The sequence below is a fragment of the Cyanistes caeruleus genome, chromosome 2, assembly GCF_971803275.1.
Source record: "Cyanistes caeruleus chromosome 2, bCyaCae1.hap1.1, whole genome shotgun sequence".
In the NCBI taxonomy this organism is placed as follows: domain Eukaryota; kingdom Metazoa; phylum Chordata; class Aves; order Passeriformes; family Paridae; genus Cyanistes; species Cyanistes caeruleus.
This window is the reverse complement of record NC_141702.1, coordinates 35,974,717-35,999,522: the sequence shown is the minus strand read 5'-3', so window position 1 is coordinate 35,999,522 and position 24,806 is coordinate 35,974,717. Positions and strand designations below refer to the sequence as shown.

Here is a 24,806-nt window from a genome sequence, read left to right as displayed (position 1 = left end):
TGCATCCAGGACAGGCTCTCTGAGACATCACTGCTCTGTCTTTGCATACATATTTCTGACAAATGCCCATTTGCTCCTTGGATGAGCTCTCTCAAGCCCTGACATATAGTGCAGAGGTCAAAACAAAGGCCACACGAGTACGTCAGCAATCCATAAACCAGAGAACAAGAAAGGCCAAGAAGGAAATATAAAGACCTTCCTCCAAGGAGGCAACTGAAACTTCAGTATGTTTTTCTCAGCTTTCAGAGTAATCTGTAAATCAAGGAGGCAGAAAACAAGATGGAGTGGGAATAAATAGATCAAAAATTACCTTCAGGTAGCAGATGGTATAAAAGTATGCCATTAGATACACACCAAAAGTGTGTGCTGCCATTCAGTGGGATCTTAATAGGCTGGAGAGCTGAGTGGAGAGAAACCTAATAAGGTTCAACAAGGGCAAGTGTAGGATCCTGTACCTGTGGAGGAATAACCCCAAGTACCTGTAGAGGCTGGGGGCTGACCTGCTGGAGAGCAGCTCTGCTGAGAAGGACCTTGGAGTCTTGATGGATGATAAGTTGACCATGAGCTGGCAGTGTGCCCTCACAGCCAGGAGGGCCAGTGGGACCCTGGGGTGCATCAGGAGGAATGTGGCCAGCAGGTCAAGGGAGGTGACCCTGCCTCTCTACTCATCCCTGGTGAGGCCCCATCTGGAGTGCTGTGTCCAGCTCTGGACTCCCCAGCACAAGAAAACTACTCAGTACAAGGAGATACTGGAAAGGGTCCAGTGGAGGCCATACAAATGATATGGGGATCTGGAACATCTCTCTGAGGAGAGCCTGAGGAAGTTGGGCCTGTTTAGTCTGGAGAAGAGAAGACTGAGAGGGGCACTCATCAATTCTTACAAACAACTTAAAGCTGGTGTCAGGAGGAGGGTGCCAGACTCTTTTCAGCGGTGCCCAATGACAGGATGAGGAGCAGTGGCCATAAATTAAAACACAAGAAGTACCATCTCAACATGAGGAAGAACTTTTTTTACATTGAGGGCAGCAGAACCCTGGAACAGGCTGCCCAGGGAGGTCTTGGATCTCCCTCTCTGGAGATATTCCAAATCTACTTTTATGTGTTCCAGTATAGCCAGCTCTAGGTGACCCTACCTTGGCACAGATATTGAACTGGATAATCTCCAGAGATTCCTTCCAACCCTAATGATTCTGTGATTCTGTGATCAGGTCTTGAGTCATGGTTGACTGAGTTGGGCATACAAGTGATGGTTGTGTAGTGTTGCCAGTAAAGGCTCATCCAACTCAAGTATGAAGTCTTAGGCTTTTGACCAATCAGTAATCTCCTATTTTGTATTCTGCTTCTTCATGATCTCTTCCCTTAAGCTCAGGTTGATTTTCAAGAAAGAGATGTTTTATTCATGCCCTTCCACATCTGTCTCATGTTTCCCCTTCTCCTCATTTATGCCTCTGTTGTGGGTGCTCAAATTTTGGGGCAATTGGTCCTATGGCTGTGCTGGCCTGCTACTGTGTAGTACATTAAGCTTTGGGGTCAGGGCATCCCCAGTCTCTCTTCTGCTGTCACAGAAAATGAAAAGCTTGTGCCCCTATAACTGCATATTGAAGTGATATAATTTTAGTAGTCAGCAGTGGTTCAGAGTTTCATGTCCAAAGCATGGACTTGATGGATTTATCTATATTCAGGAACTTCCTGTCATCCCCAGTTTCATCCTGTTTGATACAGATCTCCTGCTGAGTGACAAGTGGTGTGAGCTTACTGCAGCAACAGAAGGTGTGGGGAGTAGTTATTTTTAATGCCCTAGGGGCACCCTTTGTCCAGATTACTCCTTTGTGCTCACTCCATATCACTGTTCTTTAAGGTTCAAAAGTTGCCATGTGTCCTCAGCATGGCTGCAGGAGGGGAGAGATGAATGAGTTTGTTTCTCTCCCCGAGCTGTACTGAAGCCAAACAAACTTTGCACATTTTTGCAGACAGCATTTAGTATTTTCCTCCTGGTAGTTTGCTAAGCAAAATCTTTACAGAAAAAGGCATGGTGATAGAAAGAGGCCAGAGCAGGATCTGTCTCTGTCTCCCAGGTCAGGGAAAGGTCAACGCACATTAAATGAATATTGTTGGTGCTTCTGTTACAACAAGGCCCAAGCAGCTCAAAGCCAGGCTGCATCATCTGTGGCTGAAAATAATTTGCAGTGCTGCTTCCTGAGCAGCAGATTGGCTTCCCATTACACAGGCTAATGAGAAAGTGTCACAAGTGGTCTCAGTAATAATCTGCAGCAGACACCCTCCCGCCCCTTCTCAGCACACTTGCAGAGATTTTGATAAGAGAAAGAAAAGAAAAGAAAAGAAAAGAAAAGAAAAGAAAAGAAAAGAAAAGAAAAGAAAAGAAAAGAAAAGAAAAGAAAAGAAAAGAAAAGAAAAGAAAAGAAAAGAAAAGAAAAGAAAAGAAAAGAAAAGAAAAGAAAAGAAAAGAAAAGAAAAGAAAAGAAAAGAAAAGAAAAGAAAAGAAAAGAAAAGAAAAGAAAAGAAGGAAAGGAAAGGAAAGGAAAGGAAAGGAAAGGAAAGGAAAGGAAAGGAAAGGAAAGGAAAGGAAAGGAAAGGAAAGGAAAGGAAAGGAAAGGAAAGGAAAGGAAAGGAAAGGAAAGGAAAGGAAAGGAAAGGAAAGGAAAGGAAAGGAAAGGAAAGGAAAGGAAAGGAAAGGAAAGGAAAGGAAAGGAAAGGAAAGGAAAGGAAAGGAAAGGAAAGGAAAGGAAAGGAAAGGAAAGGAAAGGAAAGGAAAGGAAAGGAAAGGAAAGGAAAGGAAAGGAAAGGAAAGGAAAGGAAAGGAAAGGAAAGGAAAGGAAAGGAAAGGAAAGGAAAGGAAAGGAAAGGAAAGGAAAGGAAAGGAAAGGAAAGGAAAGGAAAGGAAAGGAAAGGAAAGGAAAGGAAAAGGAAAGGAAAGGAAAGGAAAGGAAAGGAAAGGAAAGGAAAGGAAAGGAAAGGAAAGGAAAGGAAAGGAAAGGAAAGGAAAGGAAAGGAAAGGAAAGGAAAGGAAAGGAAAGGAAAGGAAAGGAAAGGAAAGGAAAGGAAAGGAAAGGAAAGGAAAGGAAAGGAAAGGAAAGGAAAGGAAAGGAAAGGAAAGGAAAGGAAAGGAGAAAAGAAAAGAAAAGAAAAGAAAAGAAAAGAAAAGAAAAGAAAAGAAAAGAAAAGAGAAAAGAAAAGAAAAGAAAAGAAAAGAAAAGAAAAGAAAAGAAAAGAAAAGAAAAGAAAAGAAAAGAAAAGAAAAGAAAAGAAAAGAAAAGAAAAGAAAAGAAAAGAAAAGAAAAGAAAGAAAAGGAAGAGAGAGAAAGAAAGAAGGAAAGAAAGAACCAACCAACCAAACAAACATATTCGCACAGTGTGTTCTTTTGTATGCTCAGCCTGAATCTCCAATTCAAAGCACTGGGATCAAGAGAACTGGAATGAGAGGTTTGTGTGCTTACATCACCACCCAACTGCTGTTCCACTGAAGCCCTCAGCAAAGCAGGGATGTTGACTCCTAAGGGCAGTGTATGGCATATCCCTGGCATCACCTAATTGCACAGTGGTGTTTTAGGATTTCCCAGGTAAAGGTATCTATTTTTGAGTCTTTTTGCAACACCTCCCCTCCACATCTCCCTGGACAGTCTTGTACCTAGCTGCCAACAATAGAGCAAATGGCCTCTGATCCCTGCAGTGTCATGCCAGTTTGGAGCAAAAGCTCAGAATCTGGGTCAGGGCAGAAATGAAAAGATGCTGACCATGAATCAGTGCTCACCACTGAGCCTCCCAGTAAAGATACAGTGAGGGGAGGCACCTGACCTTCTGAATGCAACAGCATGGGGATTCTTGCTGTGCTGGTGTGTTAATAACAGTACTAAGCTGTTACATTACAAACTCTTCTTGGCCATGCAATGTATCTATTTTTGCATTTGGGTAGCTGAGGAGGCAGCGCAGTGCCCTCCTCCCCTTAATCCCCTTTTGTTTCCAGTGCAGCTTCAGGGAGGAACAGCACCAGCCTTTGTAATACACTGCCATGATGCTGACAGGTCAAAAAGCACCATGATCATAAACCACTTCTTTCCAGGCTAAGGCCAAGGTTTGCAAAGATCGATTTTCCTGCTTTGCATGCTTCCAGGAGCCTTCACTAATTGTGCTCTGTTACTGTAGACTATTGCATTAACTCTGGCTTTCTAAAGGGCCCCAGCAGAATCACTGCAGACATAAAACCAGCAGAGTATACCACAACCTTGGAATATAAGTATTCCTTCTCTAATTTATTTCTGTCCCACTATTGTGTATTGTACATCATGTTGCAGAGGTTATGAGAGTAAGACAGTCCTCACTGCTGCCTTCTGGGTCATGAGAAAACCTTGGGGGAGAAGGTGAAAGGAGGAGGATTTCTTTTTCCCTAAGCAAAGATGGGAGTGGGTACAGCTTTCCCAAATTAAGGGTGGGGTGGGCAGTGGGAAAAAGGGGCAATGAGCAAGGAAGAGACTGAGAAGTATGTTAGAGAAGAAGGAGGCCTGACAGGAAAGCAGGCTTACTGCCAAGCCTTAGAGGGGTGTCTTCTTTTGTCTCAGGAAGGCACTGAAAGTTGAACAAGGACTGGAGGAATGTGCCTATGTTTCCAGGACCCAGTGGATAGAAGGAAGGTTGTTTACCAGCCTTTCTAGTTCATCTTTTTTGATTTTCATCAATCACTCTACATAAACTTTCCCCATTTAAATAATTTACCTATCTTTATGTTATTAGTTGTATATTTTATTAAGATTCTATGAAAGTCTGAGATACTCTCATGTCTTCTGTGTGATGGATCCAGCTGGAAGAGAGAGGAGAGGTCTCCCTCAAGTCTCTAGTCTGTTTTGGACACAGACAACCTAGAAAGTGTTGTGTGCTCAATTGTGCTGGTGTTTCCTACTACCAGCATCACTTGAATAAAGAGAATACCCACAGGCATGATGCCCTACATAGGTTCACAGGGCTTCAGAGCTGCTTGTAAACTTAGGTCCCCAGTCCCTTGAATATCTTTCTGGACCACCACTGCAGTGCCATCTAAATGTCTCACCTGGGGACCTTTTCTGTGGTGTCACAGCTCAGAAATTCAATGGTTCCTGGGCAGGCCTCACCCTGGTGAGGAGCCAGAAGCTTCCAGTCGAGACTGAAGGAAGCTCTGAGCCTGCATGCCAGTTTTTCTGCAACCATTAAACAAGTCACAGATTCTGAGCCCAGAAAGCTAAACTAGAGCATTCTTTGTGTTTAATCATCACCAGAACTCACAATATCCAATGCAACCTATGATAAATTACAGACTTCAGATGGAAGACCAAAAAGGTGCACTCTTATTTGCACTTGCCCTTTTCAGAGTATGCTTGATTTGGGCTCACAATTTGGTATTTTTTCAAAAAAGAAGCTTTTAACCTAAGATATGGCATGGGTCAGGCTCTGTTCTCTCGAGCAAGTGATTACTGTTATAAAGCTGAGGGATTACTAAAAAAGTAAGTGTGAAGAATTTCTGTGAAGATTTTCTTGGCCATTGATAAAAAGTTTGCTTTAATTTTCTGTGAGTGCTGTTTCAGAAACAGGCCAGGCTAACAACATAAGGCTAGCTACCATCACCTCTCCTTTCTGCAACAGATACTTGTACTGCAGCATTGTGAGAATTTAAAAAGGAGGGGAAAGGGGCAGAGGAGAAACAAGACAGATATTCAAAGGGAGAACAGAATGAAGTGAGTTACATTAGTGACCCATCTGGTCACCAGAGTTCAGAGTGGTCTGAGATTTTGAGGGCATTATACATAGGAATTCTATATGTTAATATGTATTCCACATTTTGTTCTAATTAGAGAGGGATGTTTTCCCCTTCCTATTAGATTGTAAGAAGACATAGGCAGACGGTGAGTGCTGTGCCTGACTTTTCATGGGATTTTGTAAGGCTGCGTTAACCAGGAGACCCATGAAATTGTGACCTAGCATTTGGGAGGCAGCCCCTCAACTAATCTGTGCTACCATTTTGCTTAACCTCAACTCTAAAAGAGACATTGAAAACCATAATAAAGCCCCAGGACTGACAGTCAAGACATGTTACAGACAGGAACATCACTGTGGTCTATGCTGTCAAAATACGAACCATGAATAATAAGAAGGATGGTTGAAGGGAGGAAAGGTAGTAACTTTCAGGGCATAACAACACTTACAGGTTAATCAGTCTCTGCAGGTTAATCCATCTCTGTGGGCTTCTTGTAATTTAAAGTTCTCCTGCCCTTGCCACAGCATAAGAATGGGGAGACATAACTGCTCAGAAATAGAAAATATTTAAACCTCCAGGGTTCTGCCTGATCTGTGTCATTTCCATTAAATGTAAACTGTCCTTAAACAGGCATCTTCAAGAGAAAACTACTGAGTGGGAGAGAGGGAGCTGAGACCTCCGTGGCTTGCCTTCTGGTGCTTTCTCTCTTTCAACAGTGCAGATGTTACTTTCCAGTCGGGTTTAAGAGAGAATCCCTACTGTTGAGAAGATTAAGGGATTAAACAGAAAGGGCTCCATTGCAAGAATTTCTCTTCCAGCTGGTGCTCAGTTAGGGTAGAAAGTTTTCAGAGATAGGGAGATACAGATATGTTGTGCATACAGATATATTTAGGTCCTCTGATTAATTCAATGTTAATACAGTGTCACATTTTCCCTTTGGAGAAAATTAGAGTAAGATAGTGCCACATGCTGTCAGTCTTTAGAGGAAATCTGTAGGGACAATTGAAGTCCTGAAATTATTATTTTCAGGCTTTTAGTTTAGACTCCTGACCCTCCTCCATTCCCCATGTAATTTTAGCATTTTTTCTTTTAGTTTTATCGCAAGTGTCAAAATTACAAATCTATGAGTGGATAGAGTAGGTGAACTGTGAATTTTTCTCTCTTTTGCTGGGTTAAGCCCTACCTTTCAAGCTATTTTATTCATAAAGGCATTCAGCTGCCTCTGATCTTCATGAGCTTTCTCTCGGTTTCTTTAGAATACAAAAGTAGAGGGCTCAAGCAATCCAAGGCCCATTGAAGTGAATGGTCTGTAAAGATTAGAATGTCTTTTTCTTACCATGTCTTTTCTGGGGGCAAAGAGCATGGTGCAGAAGACTGGGTGTATTGGGGAGGAAGAACTGTACCCAGCCTTTCCTCTTTGTCAGGTGTTACAGGATTGCTAATGCACTTTAAAGGTGGTTTGAACTTGAAAAACTCAGCTAAAATACAAAAACACATCCCATTTTGTAATACACTGAACAGGCACCCTGTGCAGTTAAGAAGGGTGTAAGAACAAACCATGAGGTGGATTGACTGATCCCTGATACATGGGAAAACGTGCAGCTCATTGCTGGCTTTTTACTGCAGCAATTTTCTTCCCATTTTTGTTGCTCTGCATTATTTCTACCATGTTCCTTCTTTGGATTTACCTTTTTCCCTTCTTTCCACTTTCACACTAGAGGGTCTGATCACTGAGGCCTGTTGTGGATATTGCCATTTTCCAGTTCCAGTTTAAACATGCTTATTATTGTGGACACACCAATAACCTAATCAGCCTTCTTCCTCCATCAGGCTCACATTCCCCCTATGGTTGTTTTACCTCATAAATCTGATTTTCTGGGATAGGAAATTTCAGAATTGCAAAGTTTGGCTGTAAATGGAACAGAATGAATTCCCATCCTTTCTAAGTGTCTTGAAGGGAAATTATAAAGGCTGGAACAGTCTCTTCTCAATTACTTATGTGATTACAGGGGCAGTAGTTAGGACAAGGAGAAAAGATATCACATATTCTCTGTACAAGTCACTCATAGTCATTTACCCTTTATTTCATAATTGAAAAAGAAATCACTGACACTAGTAGGAATCACTTCCTACTTTCCTGTTAACCACAACAAAGTCCTTAGAGATTCAAGATATGTGGGCTCATATAACTTGAACTGGGCATGATTTAAACCAAGAAAAGGAGGGAAGTTCTCAATTCTCCGCTGGGTCTTTTTCAGCTAAGGTTTGACCTTTGGTTTTCTTCTTTGATTGATAGTTTTGGGGGTTTTAAATGAAAATTAAGAGAATTGCAATGCCATTAATACTCGTAGGTTTGTTGATCCATCCATGCTGTTGCAGACAGCAGCAGTGCGAGTTCTTCAGGGACCCGTAGATTTATTCTTCCCTAACCCCACCCATTACAGCTGTCAAGCAGTAAATGAACTGGATCCTCGTGTTACTTTAGTGTTGGCTTGTGACCTACATTTTCCAGGGTGCTTTATCTGTCTCCTCACCAGAACTGTGAGTTGCCCAGCCCTGCTCCTATGGCTCCCCATGCGCAGCCCTGGGGCCGTGGCAGCCCCTGGCCAGCTGGAGGGTCCCAGCTGGTGTGCTGCCAGCACAGCCCTGCTGGGCTCCACCTGCCCCAGAGCACAGGGCTTGTCACTCAGGGGGGACTGACACCAGCTATTAGTCGTGATGGACGCACACTTGACTAGTTCTGATAGTGGTATTTTCTTTTGGGCTGTGACATTATTTGAACAGATCACCTTTGTTTAGCACTCACCATGCTCTCATTTGTCAAACAGTTGTCTTGAAACAATATGATGGCACAAAGTCCCCAAATATGTCTATGTTTGAAGCAAGTTCTCTGTTTTTCCGTCCTTCAGATGCCACTATAAGGAGTCTAAACACCTTTGTGAAAATACAGCTTGGAATAATTAATTCCCTGGTTGAGCACTCAAGAGGATTTTCTTTATTGCTCCTAGCTGTTGGGAGCATGTTCACCTGCAGCTCAGTCAGAGCTCTGACTGTTCCCTACCTTTTATGAGAGTTGCTTTGCTTAAATGAAGTTTCTGGAGAGAACATAGCAATATGGCTTAGAGAGGACAAACGCAGCAGACCCCTGTGTAGGGTATATTCTTGGTCTCTGGAAAATTGTCCGTATTTTCCTCATTCTGAAATGCTGATGGGTAATCAAGCAAGCTTCAGAGTCATGTTGCAGCAACTGCCAGGGCAGGCAAGTTGGAACCAGGTAGAAGTGCAGTTTTGCCTACATAGGGTCATAGAACCACCAAGACAGAAAGAGACCTTTAGGATTGTCTGGTCCAACCATCCACTTGGCACTGCCACTCTAACCTCTAGTTACAGGGGTAAACTACAACAGCCAGCACCAGATCCAGATGCCTCTTGAAGAGCTCCACCACCATCGTGGACAACCTATTCCTATGCCTGGCCATCCTAACAGTGAAAAATATTTTTTTAATACCAAATCTGAACAGACCTAAGCTTCTCAGTTTAGGGCCATTCCTGCTTGTCCTGTCACTGCAGGCATGGCTGAGGAGACTGGCTCCAAAAACCTTCTTTCAGGGAGTGGCAGAGAGCAATGAGGTTCCCATGAAACTCTTCTACTTGAAACTAACCAACCCCATCTCCCTCGGCTGTTCCTCAAAAGACATCTTTTGTAGACCTCTCACTTGCTGCCCTTTGCTGAACAGGTCCAGACACAGAGCTCAGTACCATCAGTGCAATTCTGAGCAGTGCTGAAATACAGCTCTGCCAATAGGAAGACGGAAGCAGTCAGAGATTTGCCTGCCAGTGAGCACAATAAGTATATTGTTGTGCCACAGTTCAGGAAAGAAACAGCTAGCAACCCTTTCAGTAGCACAAAAACAAGATAACATTTTGTTAACATCGTGTATATCAGCAATCACAAACTCAAAAGAATATTGTGGATACGCAGAATGGAAACCAGCTAAAGGTATCACAATACATTTTTATTCTCAGGCAGGCAATTGTCTTCTCACTTTTTAGAGAAATAATGCTTTTGAATGCATCAGCAAGCTGAAAACGAAACATGTTTTCAATATTAGAGGGGATTAATTCCTGGTCAAATTGGAAATGTTTGTGTAATTTTTTATATCTTAAGCTACTCCCACCCCTCTCCCCAAAGATTCCCCATTCATTTCAAGTCCAGTAGAATTTTTTTTCCTGTTAACTGCTAGAGGGCTGCTAGGGGCTACCTATAGCAACTCAAAGCAGGACTGTCACCAGCAATAAATTAGATCATCTCTGGCTTTGTTTAGGTGAGTTTAGAGTTGTGGCTTTGCAACTACCATGTGTATCCATACTGTGCTGGGGATGGATTCCCACAGAGGTGGGCTCACTTCTTACAGATAGAGAAAATAGCATGTTCTGGTGGGTTTTACTATGCCTGCTCAGTATAATGTTAACAGTACGTGTGCACACATCAGCAGAGATGATGAGTTGTCCACTAAGATATCTCACAAGATTTTAAAGCTACTGGACACTAAGAATATCTGTATTCGTGGTTCCACACCACACCTAAGAGCAGTGCTCTACAGAATATCAAAGAACCTGATTATTGTAATGAATTTTGATTTTCCAGAAACTATAACAAATCAGTTGCTAAACCAGTATCATCTGAGGCCCTTAGTAACTCCTGGAGAAATTAGAGGAAGAAAACTGTCATTGCAGAAAAATAAACTTGCATGCTGAAATGTACACTGCACATAGAAACTGAGCTTTGTTATTTTACTCAGCAGGATTATGTGGTGATAAAGTGGGATTGCTCTGGCATTTCAGAATTGCTGTTCTGTGTCGTAACACGGTCCTCAAAATGTCAGAGCCTTGAGGAAGTGATGGACTGGTTTCTTAGCAGGAGCAAATCCCCAGAGCCACCCTGGGTGCGCTTATTTGCACTATGTGGAGGCTGTGTCACAATTTCAGACCACAGAGAAAATAATTAGGGGAACTAAGTTCATTAAATTTTAATGAAATCTTTGCTTTCATAAAACTTACATATTTCCTTATTTTTACTTATGAAGAGGTGAATTTGTGTAGAGAAAGGCTGGACTTTGCTAACCCCCTTTGCACAAAACAGCACAAGCCCCTACATGGCTGTGTGTGATTATTACATTAACACATCTCTATGGTTACACCACAGAAACCTTTAAGTGTGAATCCGTTTTTTTCTTTTAAGTACCAAGATGTTCCTGATGGAAAAAAAAATGACCTCTTCTTGGCTTCTAAGATAGAGTCAGGGATGTGATTAATGCTGACTGTATTCCACTGTTTTTCCCTGAGGACTAGCTATTAATATTTTCCAGTGATGTATGTCCTTTCACTTAACCACAAATGGGTGGTCAGCAAGGTATCTAAGCCCATATTTTGTCTTAAAAAATCACTTTCACTGTACCATCACACATGTGGCCTTTGACTTAATACCCATGGACTGATCCCTTCCAAGAATGCATGAATGGACACCTCATCCCATCTTACTTTTTTTTCCCAGTTATCTGCTGTTTAAAGCAGCCTGAAAAGGCTGGTATGAAAAGGCTGCCTGAAAGGGCAGGTATTTCAAGATTTGGTATATTACTGGGTTAACTCATAGTGGCAAGCTGCTGAAAAGCTTTACTCATCTGTAAACTACATGCTCTTTGGTGTACAGCCTTGCAAAGTCAGTTCAATTTGGCTTTATTTTTGGTTCTATCAGTTGTATCATTGGGTTGGCCCAACAAAATAGCTGCCACTTTCAGAAGGACGCACCTCTCATTTCCTTTAAAGCAAGCATATTAATAGAGAAGAAAGGTATCCAAGATCCAAAGCTGTGCTTTGTTACACAGATGTGAACAAATAAAGAAAACAACCCTCTGAAATAAGCTGAACCACACAAAGAACAGAGCAGTGGAACAAACCAAGATACTGATGGGCAAGACAAATTAAATAAAAGTCTTGAAAGCATAATGGGTTAATAGAAGTTTCCTCACTCTTCACTCTGTCCAGCACCTTTTTTTCTCAAGATCAATGAATTTCTTATGGTCCTCTCTAGATTCTTCAGAAAGTCTCCTTTCTTCTACAAGCCCAGACTTTTGCCTCCTGCTATAGGCAGTTCTTGTTGTCCACCCAGATATTTCTTCATCTGCCCCGTGGTGGTGCCCACTCTGCGCTCGTGGTCTCTGCCACGCTGTATTGCTTCCAAGAAGGAATAGTTTCCTTTCTGTTGGTTCTCCAGCCTCTCTTTTGCTGCTACCCACTACCACAGCCTCCTTAGCAGAATATCCTGTGCTCATCTCAGGCAGCATCCTGCTCAATGCTGTAGGAACATGCTATGAGAAAAAACTTTTGGTATTGGGCATGCTAAAAGCATGGGTTTGTTACAATTTACCTTTGTTGTCTCCCTGATATCGTTCATTATAATAACCTTGACTTCTCTTTAAATTTGATTACAAGCTGAACAAGAGTGGGGAAACCAGCAGCTGACTAACACCCTGAACAGACAGGATCTGCTTATTGTCTGACATCCTGGGGATTTCTCAGAAGAGATCAGGGAAGTAAGGGGACAATCGAGGCAGCTGTGAGGTAGGTTTTATGTGCAAAGAGCTCTAAAGGAGTGGGACCTAAAGTGTTGGCACAAGCAGTCTTGTGGCTTCAAAAATTAATGTCTGCCAGGGCATTTTCTGTCTCCGCTTTCTCACTTTATATTTAAGCTTTTTTTATGAACTCCATATCTGGGTTACAAGTTCTTCAGATGCAGTGTCAGATCATTTTACTGACCTGACTCCTTTCTGCTCATCAATTCCTCATTCTGTGTCTGGGTGCCCAGAAATTAAAGTGTCCTTTAATTAGAGTCAATTTTACCATGTATATTCTTAAAAAAATTATGGTTTATAATTTACAGTCATTTACATGCATTTTTTGAGCTCTGCAATGATTGGACCCTCTTGGCACTAACAGATTTGCATCAAGAGAATGCTTGCCTATGAATTAGCCTAGTCCGCTAATAATATCCCACACACCCCTGTTCATTTCTTTAAAATAATGGCTAAGACTAAGTTTGCTGTTTTCCTTCATTCAAACAAATGACTGAATGGAGAAACCAGTGAGCATGCCCCTGGGATCTGGGAGTCTGGGCTTCATCAGGGCTTCAAGCAAATCTCACAGCCAAACCCACAAACTATCAGAGGCACAGAGTCATGCATATATGCTTTTCCCCTTCAAGAGACTTGAAAAGCTCTGAAAAGCCATGTTACAACTGTTGTACACGTCATTTCTAAAACTGCCTCTTCACCTCTTGGTGAGCAACCATTTTGACAGAAATGTCAGTATTTCTGCCTTTGAATAATTTTGATGAAAGAAAGGGTAAAAGGTGTCCTCCTTTCTAAAGAGATAACAGCAAGTGGCGTCCCTCACTCTGAAAATTTTCTTGAAAGAGCCTGTCCCCCAAAGACATATAATGAATGCTCCTGTTGCCAGGAGGCAATTGATATCTTCATGTGGAGGGCTTAATAAATTGAAGCACAGTGGTCAGCTTCCCAGAAAAATGTCACAGAAGGGCAGGTGTCAGGGAGAAATTATAGTAACATGGGAGGCAGGTACAGAGAATTAGCAAAGTCCAGACAAATCAATTACTGCTGCTGTTTACCATCCTAAAATTGCATGAAAACGGAGGTGAGCTGAAAGCCTAATATGATTTTGCAATAAATAAGTAAGATTTTTGGAAGACTATCTTATTTAAAGAACATAGTCTGAGTAGGTGAAGCCCAAAATTTAATTTAGTTGTGGGTTATTTGTGTTGCAAGACTCGGGACTTACAAAAACTATCTAATTAATTGATTTTGCTTTTTTTTGCCTATGATTGCTTTCTTGCAGTATCTGCAGCCTTCCAGTGCCTGCACAGAAGTGCAAATGAGCCAGGAAAGTTAAGGTAGTTATGAGCAAGTTCTTCTAGACACATGGTCATATAATCAGCCAGTTCATTCACTGATGTGAAATGGTAAAAAAAATAAAAAAATTAAAAAAGACTTATTTTTAACTTAGTTCATTTCAGATGGTCATAATCAAATGAGTATAAATATTAGAGATGATGATGTTTTTCCTAAATATTGGCCAGACCATGATATTGATTTCAAAGGATGGCTCCTTACTAAAATCAGCAATTCTACCTAACAAAATCAGAGACAGCCTCAAGGAGCAACAATGGTATTTGGATTTATATGTTCAAACAACCCTAGATTTAAGGTTTCTATCCATCTTAGAATATATTAGAGGTATCTAAAAACCACAGCTAAAATTGAGGTGGTTTGATTTAGGCCTTTTAAGACTGCTGCTGAATTTTGAACTGTTTTATTAAGAGTTTTTTGGGATTTTTTATCTGCAAAGACCTGGCAGAGCTGATTTAATCTCTAATGGCAAAAGCAAGGCAGAGCATTACACTCCTTCTGTTGCTTTCAGAATCGATAATGTCATCTGCTGCATCAGAAGAAACGTAAATCCTTAAATTTAGATGTCTGGAGCACAGTTTAGCTGCTCCTGTCTTACTCTGGTATTTGAAATACTTTGCAGTGTGAGCACCCAGGATTGATGCCTGCTTCCTAATGTATCCAATGCTAGAGACCCTGCTCTCTCTGTTTACAATCCTTTAGTAGGTTTTTTTAGTGCTTGGTGCCCTCTGAGCAGGCAAGACTGTGTGTAAGACCACAGAAAGTAGATTTGGCCAAGGTTTTTATAGAAAATGCAAATATTTTAGGGTTGTTGAGTAACATGTTGCAATGAAAAAGACAAGCTATGTTTACCCTTTAGAAATACCAGATGGTTATTGTAGGGTGTGGGGAGAAGAAACACAGAGGAATGGGTTGTTTCCAATGGGGATTTTAGCTTACATGGAAATTAGAAACATGTGGGGATGGAGTGAAAAACTAAGTTCTAAGGAGGCAACATGGTCATACATGACATATTATTCTGCAGATGAATTCTCAGTTTGGAGCGATGTCCATTCACATTTTCTTTTGAACACGTAACCTGGATTCCAAATAGATGCATGAACATATGTCTTGTGTCTTTAGATGCTAAATTGCATTCCAAGAAGCTTAAACTACCTGGAGTCCTGTCTACAGACTAGATTTTCCTGGGAAAGGAGTTGTAGTGATAGCTACAGGGCTATTTTGTGGTGATAGTGGGAAATTACTGACTTGTTGGCAAAAGTGGAAGGATGAGACACAAGAAAGTATCTTAAGGTATCGTTCATTAGAGGAAGCATGGGAAATTTTAGAATTCCTTTTCAGAGGCTTTACCACGTAAACCTAGGAAAATTCCAATCATACACTCAAGTTCTCTATGAACAGCTTGAGTCTTACCTCATGAAGTTGTCAGGGTTTCTAGATCCCAAGCCACTGTCTTCACCAGAAACAGATTTCCTTGTTCTGCTTTCTCATAACAGAGCAGATGCCAGGCTGGGTCACTGCTAGGGCAAGAAAGCTCATAGGGGGTCCCAACCTGGTGCAGGCAAAACCCTAATGGCTACAAGGTGTGCTACAGGATACAGGAAATAGGGCCCATTTCTTCTGCTCACTCAAACGTTAATTCTCTTCAATGGGAAATTAAAAGAATAAGACCAATGTGAACAGGGGAATACAAGATGAAATGGGGTTGACCCACTTTCTTTCTTTTCTTATGCAGCACCTCCTAAATCATGCCAGAGAAGATGGATTATACTTTCAGTCATGAGATAAACCTGTAAACTAGTTCTTGTCTGCAGCACTTGTGTATTATAGATCTTGTGTCTCCTGAAAAATGAATAATTACAGTCCCTGGGGAAACATTCTTTCAAAAATGCAGTCATCATGGATTCTGCAGTGTGGGATGGCTGTATGGACAATGATGATAAAATGAACAGCCTTCATGTCCCCAACAGGCATGAAAGCGAAATGGAAGAGAAAACAGTTCTCATTAGATTAATGAGCAAGGCTTCCAATTTCTGGACAAGTTTCTGTTTCCTTTGCTTTGATGAAATAAATACCATTTGATAAGGACAACCAAGTACCATCAAATCAAACTGTAGCATTAACCAATTGCATACACCCAGATTTAAAGCAGACTTCTCCCAAAACAATGTTCTGTGGAAAGAATGGATCCTTCAGAATAAATTGATGGGATTTTCTTTGCCTCTTCCTGTTTGGCAATCTGTCTTCATTGAAAACTTGGTGAATCAGATTACAAAACTTAACGAGTTGTGCATCTTAAATCTGTAGTGTATCTCATGGATGAATTCTTCCATGTGCATATGACATTTACCCTATATTTAGAATGTTGGGCATGCTCATTATCCAAGTGTTGCACAGAGAAGAGTTTATAACAATTCTCTTTGAGCATATGCTCTGAATATAACATACAGAGGTGCTACGTAGGGTCTCTTTATATCAACCTTTTTGAAGTGTGTATTGTAAAGAAAATAGTCCAGAAGACACAGCCATTGTAATGAAGCAAATGAGCTTTCCAAGTTGAGGCATCTTTTGGGGTAGATGGTGAGTTCATTGCTACTGTGCATACAAAAATTGCTAAGTGATACTTCTCTGTCTGCCTCTTTTGGTGCCACTGAACCAGGTAGTTCTCATAACTGGTACAGCTGCACTCTTGCTTTGCTACCCTTCGTGGTACTAACAGGCATAATGGTCACAGAGACCCAGCTACCCTGCCACCAAGAGATGCCATGCTCTCAAAAGGAAACAGCATACAGTCCAACTTAAATTGCCTTCACCTACCAACAATATTAGCCATCATGCTCCATTTTACAAAGAACCAGACATCGCTTCACCAATGCATTGGCCTAGGATTGATCTGGGTAGAACAAAGGAGACAGGATTTAATAACTATGCAAGTCAAAATGACCTTTCCAGAAAGGTGACAACAGCTGCAAGTGAATAGAGACACAGAGCTTGGAATCTTTGCACACATGCAAGGAAAGCTCACCATTTTGCCTCTGGCATTTGGGCTCAAAGTGGGAAAAGGACCAGAGATGTCTTCAGCTACCTCATTAAGCGAAAGCGCAGCTACTCTCCCAGGAGTAGGGTAGGTGTTTGTCACTCCCCAGCTTAAATGTAATATTTCAAAGCCACTGTTGTTAGCTTCCAACAATGCCTCAACCTTGAAAAGAGTTTCTGTGCAGAAAAACTTGAAACAGTAAAGCATCTCCTAGCTCTAGGAAGCCAAAAGATTATCAGCATTTACAAAGATTTGAGCTGAGTCACAATAGGGTGCTATTCAGGACATGCATTTATATTTTCATTACTGCTTGTATTATTGCTACCACCAGCACTTTTGTTATTATCATGATGAAGGCAAACACAAAAGGCCTCTGAATATGCTCCTCGATATACAATACCTCATCTCTCCAGAATGACAATGATTATACAGAAGTGGAGGAGAAAACAGCACCATGAAGTAAAGTCCCAGCATTTAAACCCCATCAGGCCTTAGGCAGTGACTCTGGGACCCATCCAAAAAAACAGGATATATTGATTAGACATGGGAACATAAAAAGCACATACCTGCTAAAGCTTCAAACACAGAAAACAATTAAGGTCTTGTCCAATTTTTATCATGTTATACAATACAAAATTGCCTGAACAAGCACTAATAGACTATATTTGAACGGATCATTGCACCCTCTTTATCTACACATGTATTTAAAATTCATATCAATATCACTTTAGGTCAGAATCAATAGCAAAACTTCAAATTCTTTCAGCTTGTCCTAGTGTAAAGACTAGCTGTAAAAAGCCTAAACCATTTCATGATATCTCTCAGGTCACAAAATCCTGGTTTAGAACCCTAAATCCTAATGTTATATCAAGTGTCAGCATGGACTTGAGTCGGTGATGGTTTTTCTCCCAGTGTCTCTGGCCATGGTACATTTCCTAGTGGTAAGCTGTCCCATATTGTTTTAGAAAATAGCATTTAACCATTCAATATTTTGCTTGTTGATATTGTGTGATGAAGCAGTGTTCTGTCAAGCAGTTTGAAAAGGGCAATAGCTTGCAGAGTGCAGACAGAAAAAAAAACACCAATAAACAAATAAAAGAAAAATATTAATCTGGAAAAAAAAAAGTGCAAAATTCTCCAAATTCTGGATTTTTTTTGTCTTGTTTGTCACAATGAATCATAAAAGAAATCCAAGAATGGACAAGTTCAGAACCTGACAGGATGCTGCATAGTTGCTCTAGAAAAGACTTACCTAGATATGTGCAGCCTTCTGTAGTCCAAGTCAAGAGTGCAGACATCCCACTCTGCTTCCCACAGCCCCTCATGTTCCCAGGGTGGTTATCTTACAGGAGAAGCATCAGGAGAACCCTGCATCAGGTGGAGAGAAGGGAGAAAATATGTCAAGAAATGGAGGGCTAGGATGCAGCCAGATTATTTTACATGTTTGTGGGGCATTTCTGCTACAATTCGAATAATAACATTAAGTAAAGAAAGGAAAAAAGATTGTGTAAGAGTTCCCTGTGATGTGTGTGAGACAGGAGAAATGGCTTTAAAAATTCCTGTGAGCTCAGAAACAATGTCCAGTTCTCATTATTATGGTTACTCATCCAAGAGGTGAAATACAAAAGCTGCTGGCAGAGCTGTGGGAGTGAGCCAGAGTGGCCATCAGAGAAGTGAGCAGCATGAGGAGAGAGGGAGCAGGTAATAGGTCACTCCATCAGATCTGATCAGTCTAAATCAGGCCTCACACCTTGTCAGAAGTTAATAGTCTCAGACTGAGAGGGAAGGTTATAGTGTGATGGGAAAAGCAACCCACCAGCCTCCTCCAGAAGACTGCAATTTGTTCGAGCTGCAGATATATTTTACCAATTATATTTATTGCAACTCTACCATGTCAGAGTAGGAGTTTTTTTTCCTTTAAGTAAGAATATTGCTTATCAGCAATTTGATCCCTGTTTGCAATGGATTAAGCTCTTCAAGCATGACAAAGTGCACTACAGCTTTCCTAGATTTTCTGGTGTACACTTCCCTAAAATTCATGCTTTCTGTCTGTAGCTGCCAACTGAGTCTTGGTAGGGGAGATACACACCCCTAGTTTTGGAGGCTACCAGCTTTGCATGCACTCATTTGTTATTAGTGGAAAATTTTGCCCTATGGTTTATTAAACTTGAGAAGAATTGTAACAATTCACAAGTCAGGAACCACTCTGCATATCCTGGGTTGACAAAGTCACCAGGGAATAGGCCAGTGAAGGTAGTCTCACCAGGGCCATTCTTCCACTGACCATGTCCAAAGGAAGAGGCTCAATCTTTTTCTCTCAGCAAACTCTCAAGGTCATAGTGCAGCATCCCTAGAAAAAATTATGTTGTGTCCTAAGTATTTAGTTCCTAGATTTTATTTATGGCTGACTACCTTTCTTGCTTAGTGGGATGCAGTAGAGGTGGGTGGTGCCTGGGCCTCGCAAGGGAGACTCCGACTTCAGTCACATCACTTCTAGGTCAGTCATGGTGGTCTTACAGTCTCAGACCACTACTTCAATTTTCAAGATTTTTTTTGAGAGATTATATATAAGGAAACAGGAAGGGGTGGAATATTTATGTGGCCTGCTTTATGAGCATATAAAATGTCGTCATGCCAGATGTAACATGCCCAGCAATATAGGTCATTAATTGTTACATAAAGTGATGGAGAGAGAGGAAAAGAGGGGGAGAAAGATTGCTAGTGCTAAACCTGCGTATTCAGGAATTTTAAGGATGAGGACAAGAGGGAAGGGAAGGGAAGGGAAGGGAAGGGAAGGGAAGGGAAGGGAAGGGAAGGGAAGGGAAGGGAAGGGAAGGGAAGGGAAGGGAAGGGAAGGGAAGGGAAGGGAAGGGAAGGGAAGGGAAGGGAAGGGAAGGGAAGGGAAGGGAAGGGAAGGGAAGGGAAGGGAAGGGAAGGGAAGGGAAGGGAAGGGAAGGGAAGGGAAGGGAAGGGAAGGGAAGGGAAGGGAAGGGAAGGGAAGGGAAGGGAAGGGAAGGGAAGGGAAGGGAAGGGAAGGGAAGGGAAGGGAAGGGAAGGGAAGGGAAGGGAAGGGAAGGGAAGGGAAGGGAAGGGAAGGGAAGGGAAGGGAAGGGAAGGGAAGGGAAGGGAAGCTAAATGTTCCCAGGAAGGGATATTCTCACATTTCTGTGTCCTGCTGTTCAGAGAAAGATCTTTTGTTTGGCTTTACTCTGTTTTCAATGAAATACTGGTTTCTGTTCTTGATGTGGCTGTTGTTGAATTCCATCCTACCCTGCAGGTGTTGCCTTCATCTCTGAAGCAGGCATGCCTGAGCCCATCTGCGTGTGGGAGAACACTAGCCTCCTAACATATTTTACCAAAATCAGGTTCTGACCTTTAAAAATAAAACAGAATCCCAGATACTACATTTTCATGTATGGCCTTTGCCTTATCATGCTGCTCCTCCTTGCCCCTCTTATTCTCATATGCAGTGTAGAGAGGTGCTTGTGTAGTCACTAATATTTTAAAATACATCAGAAGTACTATATAGCAAAAGAAGAAGGTATATATGTGTTTTTGTTTCTGTGTGTGCCCATCACCCTTGCTACCAGATTAAATATACATGAGGGTCACTCAAGTGTTTATCAGTTCCTTCCACTGGCTGAGTCTGCAAAAATGCTCTTATTTGGTAGAGTTGTGTGCTTTAGGGGTAAAGAGCATAAATGTTTTGTCTGCATCCTGCATGCATATATTCATCCTGAGTATAGTTACACCAATTATTTTGCCATCTGAACTCACTCAGCTGAAGAGTTTTCTTATTTGTATTAGCATCAAGTATAGGGAATTAATTTTCTTTGACTCTATTTTGATACAGTCCACTAAAGTAAGAGGTTAAGGTGGTAAACATGGCACAAACTATACATGTGCTCAGGTCTGCAGAAAGATGCACAGGGAAATGAGTGAATAACACCACCCCAGGGAACTGCAGGGAGCATTAATTCATGTGCTCTTCTGCTGGCTGCTGCCAATTGTATCCCCAGTGGAAATACTCCAGGTCACTGAAGAGGTGAGCCCTTATCACTTCCCCAGAGCACGGCGGTCGCTTTGCATCTCCCTGCTCCAGATGGGGCAAGTCAGAAAAGTCTTGGAAAGGATGTAACTGTCAGGAGCACCAACCTGGTGGCAGTTGAGTTATTACAGGAAAATGGAGTACAAGCCTTGCAATGAGCCCAGTAAAAGCCAAAGGGGTACATCATTAAAAGGTGCATTGTTACAGACACTTTACAGAGTGGTGCTCCCTTGAGGGGAGAAAAGCCCTAACCAAAAGCTCTGTCTTTCTTGCCTAAGATGGAATGGCAAGGAAACACAATCTAGAAAAAGTTAGGGCCAAGCTTAATAGCAGAAGTATAGTTAGTAACTTCACAGAGCATATCCACAAGATAATTTATGACAGCAAAGGAAGGAAGAGTATGTACCATGGTAAGTGCTTGTATAAAAGGAGGGCAGTTCTGCAAAACAGCTTATAAATACAAAAAAAATGAAAAATGAGGATATTTTTGCATTTCCATAGTTGAGAAGATTTGAAGGCACAACTCATTCTTTATTTTTTGCAGAAACAGCTCTCTCCATTAACTCTTCTCAAGGGTTGGTCGCCCCTACAAGGAGATTTTTTGGAATTTTTTTTCTTGCTTTCCTAGGAATGGAGTCACTCACACCTCAGTGGCATCAGCTTGATGTTTGATATGTGTAAGCAACTGGGAGCCAAAAGTGGACCTATGCCACTTTGCTTTTTGTCTTGGGCAGTTGAGAGACCAGCTGACACTGAGCCAGGGTACCAAATCATTCACAAACCAGGGCATTTAAAACTAGAAGGTTTATATATTGGCAAAATTTCTGGTCATTTTGTCACTCTTCAGTGCTTGCTTTACCTTTGATGGCTGCAGGAGAATGTGGAACATGCTTGGAAATGAGGCATTAGGTGGATTGATTCAGCCCTCTAAGTTTGCTTGAAACAAGCCTAGCGGCTTTGTCTCAGTGTCTCAGGAGTACTTAAGCACACCTTCCCTGGGGACCAGAACAGTCTCAGGTTAGCTTCTCCTCATGCTTGTTCAGCCATGCAGCTTTGAGTGGGGAAGAGCAGAGCAATTTCCCTTGTTAATATCTGTCATTACCCTGGACTTCCAGAGAACAGACTGGCCTCTTCAGGGATCTGCTTGATAGAGCACTGTGGGATAAAGTGTGGAGGGAAGAAGGGCCCAAGAGACCTGGTTGATATTCAAGAATCACCTCCTCCAAGCTCGGGAGAGATGCATCCCAACAAAGGGAAAGTCTAACAAAAATGCCAGGAGGTCAGCATGGATAAAATATTTGCTCCTGAACAAACTCAAACACAAAACAGGAAGCAAGGACAGGTAGCCTGAGAGGAATAGAAGAAATTATCCAAACAACCAGGTATCAGGTCATGAAAGCTAAAACCCTGATTGAATTGAATCTGGACAGGGATGTCAAGGGCAGCAAGGAAAGCTTCTATAAGCACATCAGTGATAAAAAGAAGAGTAGGGAAAAAGTTGTGAAGAAGTTCTTTGCTCAGAGGGCGGTGAAGCACTGGAACAGGTGTTGTGGATGCTTCACATGTGGAAGGGATGGCCAGGCTAGATGGGGCCTTGAGCAGCTTGATCTAGTGAATGGCATCCCTGCCCACAGCAGGGGGGTTTGAAACTGGGTGATTCAAAAACTTCAAAAACTACCCATTCTGTGATTCTATGATTCAGTCCATGACCTGATGAGTTGTATCCATGAGCCATAAATGAATGGGTGGAGGAAGTTGCTAAGTCATGGTCAATCATATTTGAGAAGTCATGGAAGTCTGGTGAAGTTCCCTCTGACTGGAAAAGGAGAAACATAAGCTCCATTTTTAAAAAGGGAATAAAGCTTCAAGTATGTGTCACCATCACTGACCCAGACTGTGGAGGATGCAGTTCTGCTTTTAAATCACTAAGAATAAGGTATGTGATGGAGCAGCAGTGGACACTACTCTATGTAAACATTGGCTCAGTTTAATAGCAGGGAACTAACTAGCTGGAAGGCTGCAGACTGCCTCCAGATTAGCAATTAGCATGGTAGAGGTCATAACAAAACAGCCAGAGATGGGAGTATGCTATTTCTAGAGTCCAGCTATATATGTTTCTTTTGCCAAGGCCAGGACTCAAAAGATCACAAGCATGCTGGACATTAAAAAGCAAGTTCCTTGAAAGACATGTTCACTAAGCTGTCAGGGAGCTGTTAGCAGGGAAAGGACAGGCAGATAGACAGACTCCCACAGGGGCCTGGAGAAGCAGAGCATGCCTCTATACTAGAAAGAGGTCAGAGGAGCAGCTAACCCTGGAACTGTGACAAATCCTACGTCTCAATCTCTTCTACACACTAGCTTTTCCATTCCTCTAATCCTCTTTGTCACCTGTCCCCAGGCCCTTGTTATTTTTACCATATCTCTTTTTCAATCTGAAATAACCAGAATGGAAAAAAGGTCTTCAATTTATATAGCGAAACAGAAATAATACTAAAAATTCTCCCCCACATAGTCTGAGACAACGACCAGCATAAAATAGTAAAATTTTCAGTAAGCTGCCTGGGTCTTTGTTTTTTCTAAATGGTTACAGTTAATTCAGAACCCAGCAATGCATATGGCTAGTTCAAATGCTATCTCTCAGTTTAGATTACCTTGCAGTAGTTCTCTGCCATCTCAATGCCAACTGTCCTTATTGATTATCAGAGGAGGTACCAGTGCAGCAGCTGATGGTTTTCAACAGGGTACAAGGAGATGGCCATTCTGGGAGTAACAAGGCAGGGGTCTAGAGAAACAGGAGTATTGGACTCTTAGGAAAGCACTAGGTTAAGTTTATGTAGGAAAATTTAAACATATTTAAATTTCACAGTGTTGATATTTTTGTTGTGTCCACCACCCTCTCCTATTCCCACTCTGGGCAGGCTCACTGTGACTGAAATACAACGTGCATAGATAAGTAGTGAGAGTGCCACTTCCAAGCCTTCTGGCTTTATCTAATTTGGAGAAGTGGCATTTTCTGCAATTCCTTGGTTCCCAGCCGTGAAAGTGTTGGGAGTGGCATCTGTCAGCTGCAAAAGAGAACCTTCATCCTGAGTCTGGGATGGCTGTGGGAAAGCCAGGGCAATACAACTGTGATAAGTCACATGCTGCTCTCTTGGACCCAGCAGGGTGATGGGACAGATCTCCTCCCTGAAGTCACCTTATGGAAATGGGTGCCAGTTTTCCTTCCTTATGGGCTTGATCCTGTCTCCACTGGGCATAGGATGACACTCATTTTCCCTTTTCTGTGTTCTCTCACGTCCTTTATTCCACTGATGTTGCTAAGTTGTTGGCTTCTGCCAGTGATGCCTGCTGCTTGAGGCTGGTGTGCCTGACACTGGGTAACAATGGTAACAAGGGACCTTTTCTTCTCCCATGTTACTCTCCCTTGCTCCACCCTCTGACCCCTTCTCCATTTCTACATCCATTTTCAAGCCCACGCTTCTTCCTATTCTCTTCCTCCCAGCTATGTCAGAAAAAGGAAAAATATGTAATATGCAGAAAAATCCAAACTATTGACGTTGCTGCTAATTTCAGCAGTGACTCTTTTTCAAGCTCACGTTGTGAGAGCCAACTTTTACTCCCCATTATAAAACAATATTTCCTAATGGGGAGGTGCAGTGCTCTGTGCTGCCAATAAGAGGACATTTAGCCTGGAAATCTGCGAGTGTAATTTATTGTCAAGCATGCCCCATGCACACACACACAGGTAATGATGGTGTTAGCCGTCTGACAAATTACAGGGCCTTGCACATTTGACCTCCTCCCCTGCCCTGTGTGCGGTATCGCATCTCCCAGGGGGTTCATCCTGACATCCCACCTCAGAGCAGCTTCCAGCTGCTGCCATTTTGGATATCCTGCCTATTTATTTATTTTCCAAGATCCTCCCTGCTCTCACCCCTGGAGTTATTCTGTTTTCACTGCTGCTGCATGCAGGGCTCAGTTTTGTGCCAAGCCTTGCCT

At 42.0% G+C, this 24,806-nt stretch overlaps 2 long non-coding RNA genes across 3 annotated transcripts in view; one reads left to right on the top strand and one right to left on the bottom strand.

The window, feature by feature from the left end:
- The window catches only part of LOC111925741 (uncharacterized), a 29,390-nt gene extending 11,263 nt beyond the window's left edge, over positions 1-18,127 (bottom strand). Inside the window, exon 1 of the long non-coding RNA XR_002862424.2 lies at positions 18,012-18,127. This is a non-coding gene — a long non-coding RNA (uncharacterized LOC111925741). The remainder of the gene's footprint in view (positions 1-18,011) is intronic.
- Positions 1-24,806, top strand: part of LOC111925742 (uncharacterized) — a 54,153-nt gene that overhangs the window by 6,257 nt on the left and 23,090 nt on the right. For both annotated transcript variants that reach the window (XR_002862428.2, XR_015283021.1), the window contains exon 3: positions 12,233-12,361. This is a non-coding gene — a long non-coding RNA (uncharacterized LOC111925742). The remainder of the gene's footprint in view (positions 1-12,232; positions 12,362-24,806) is intronic.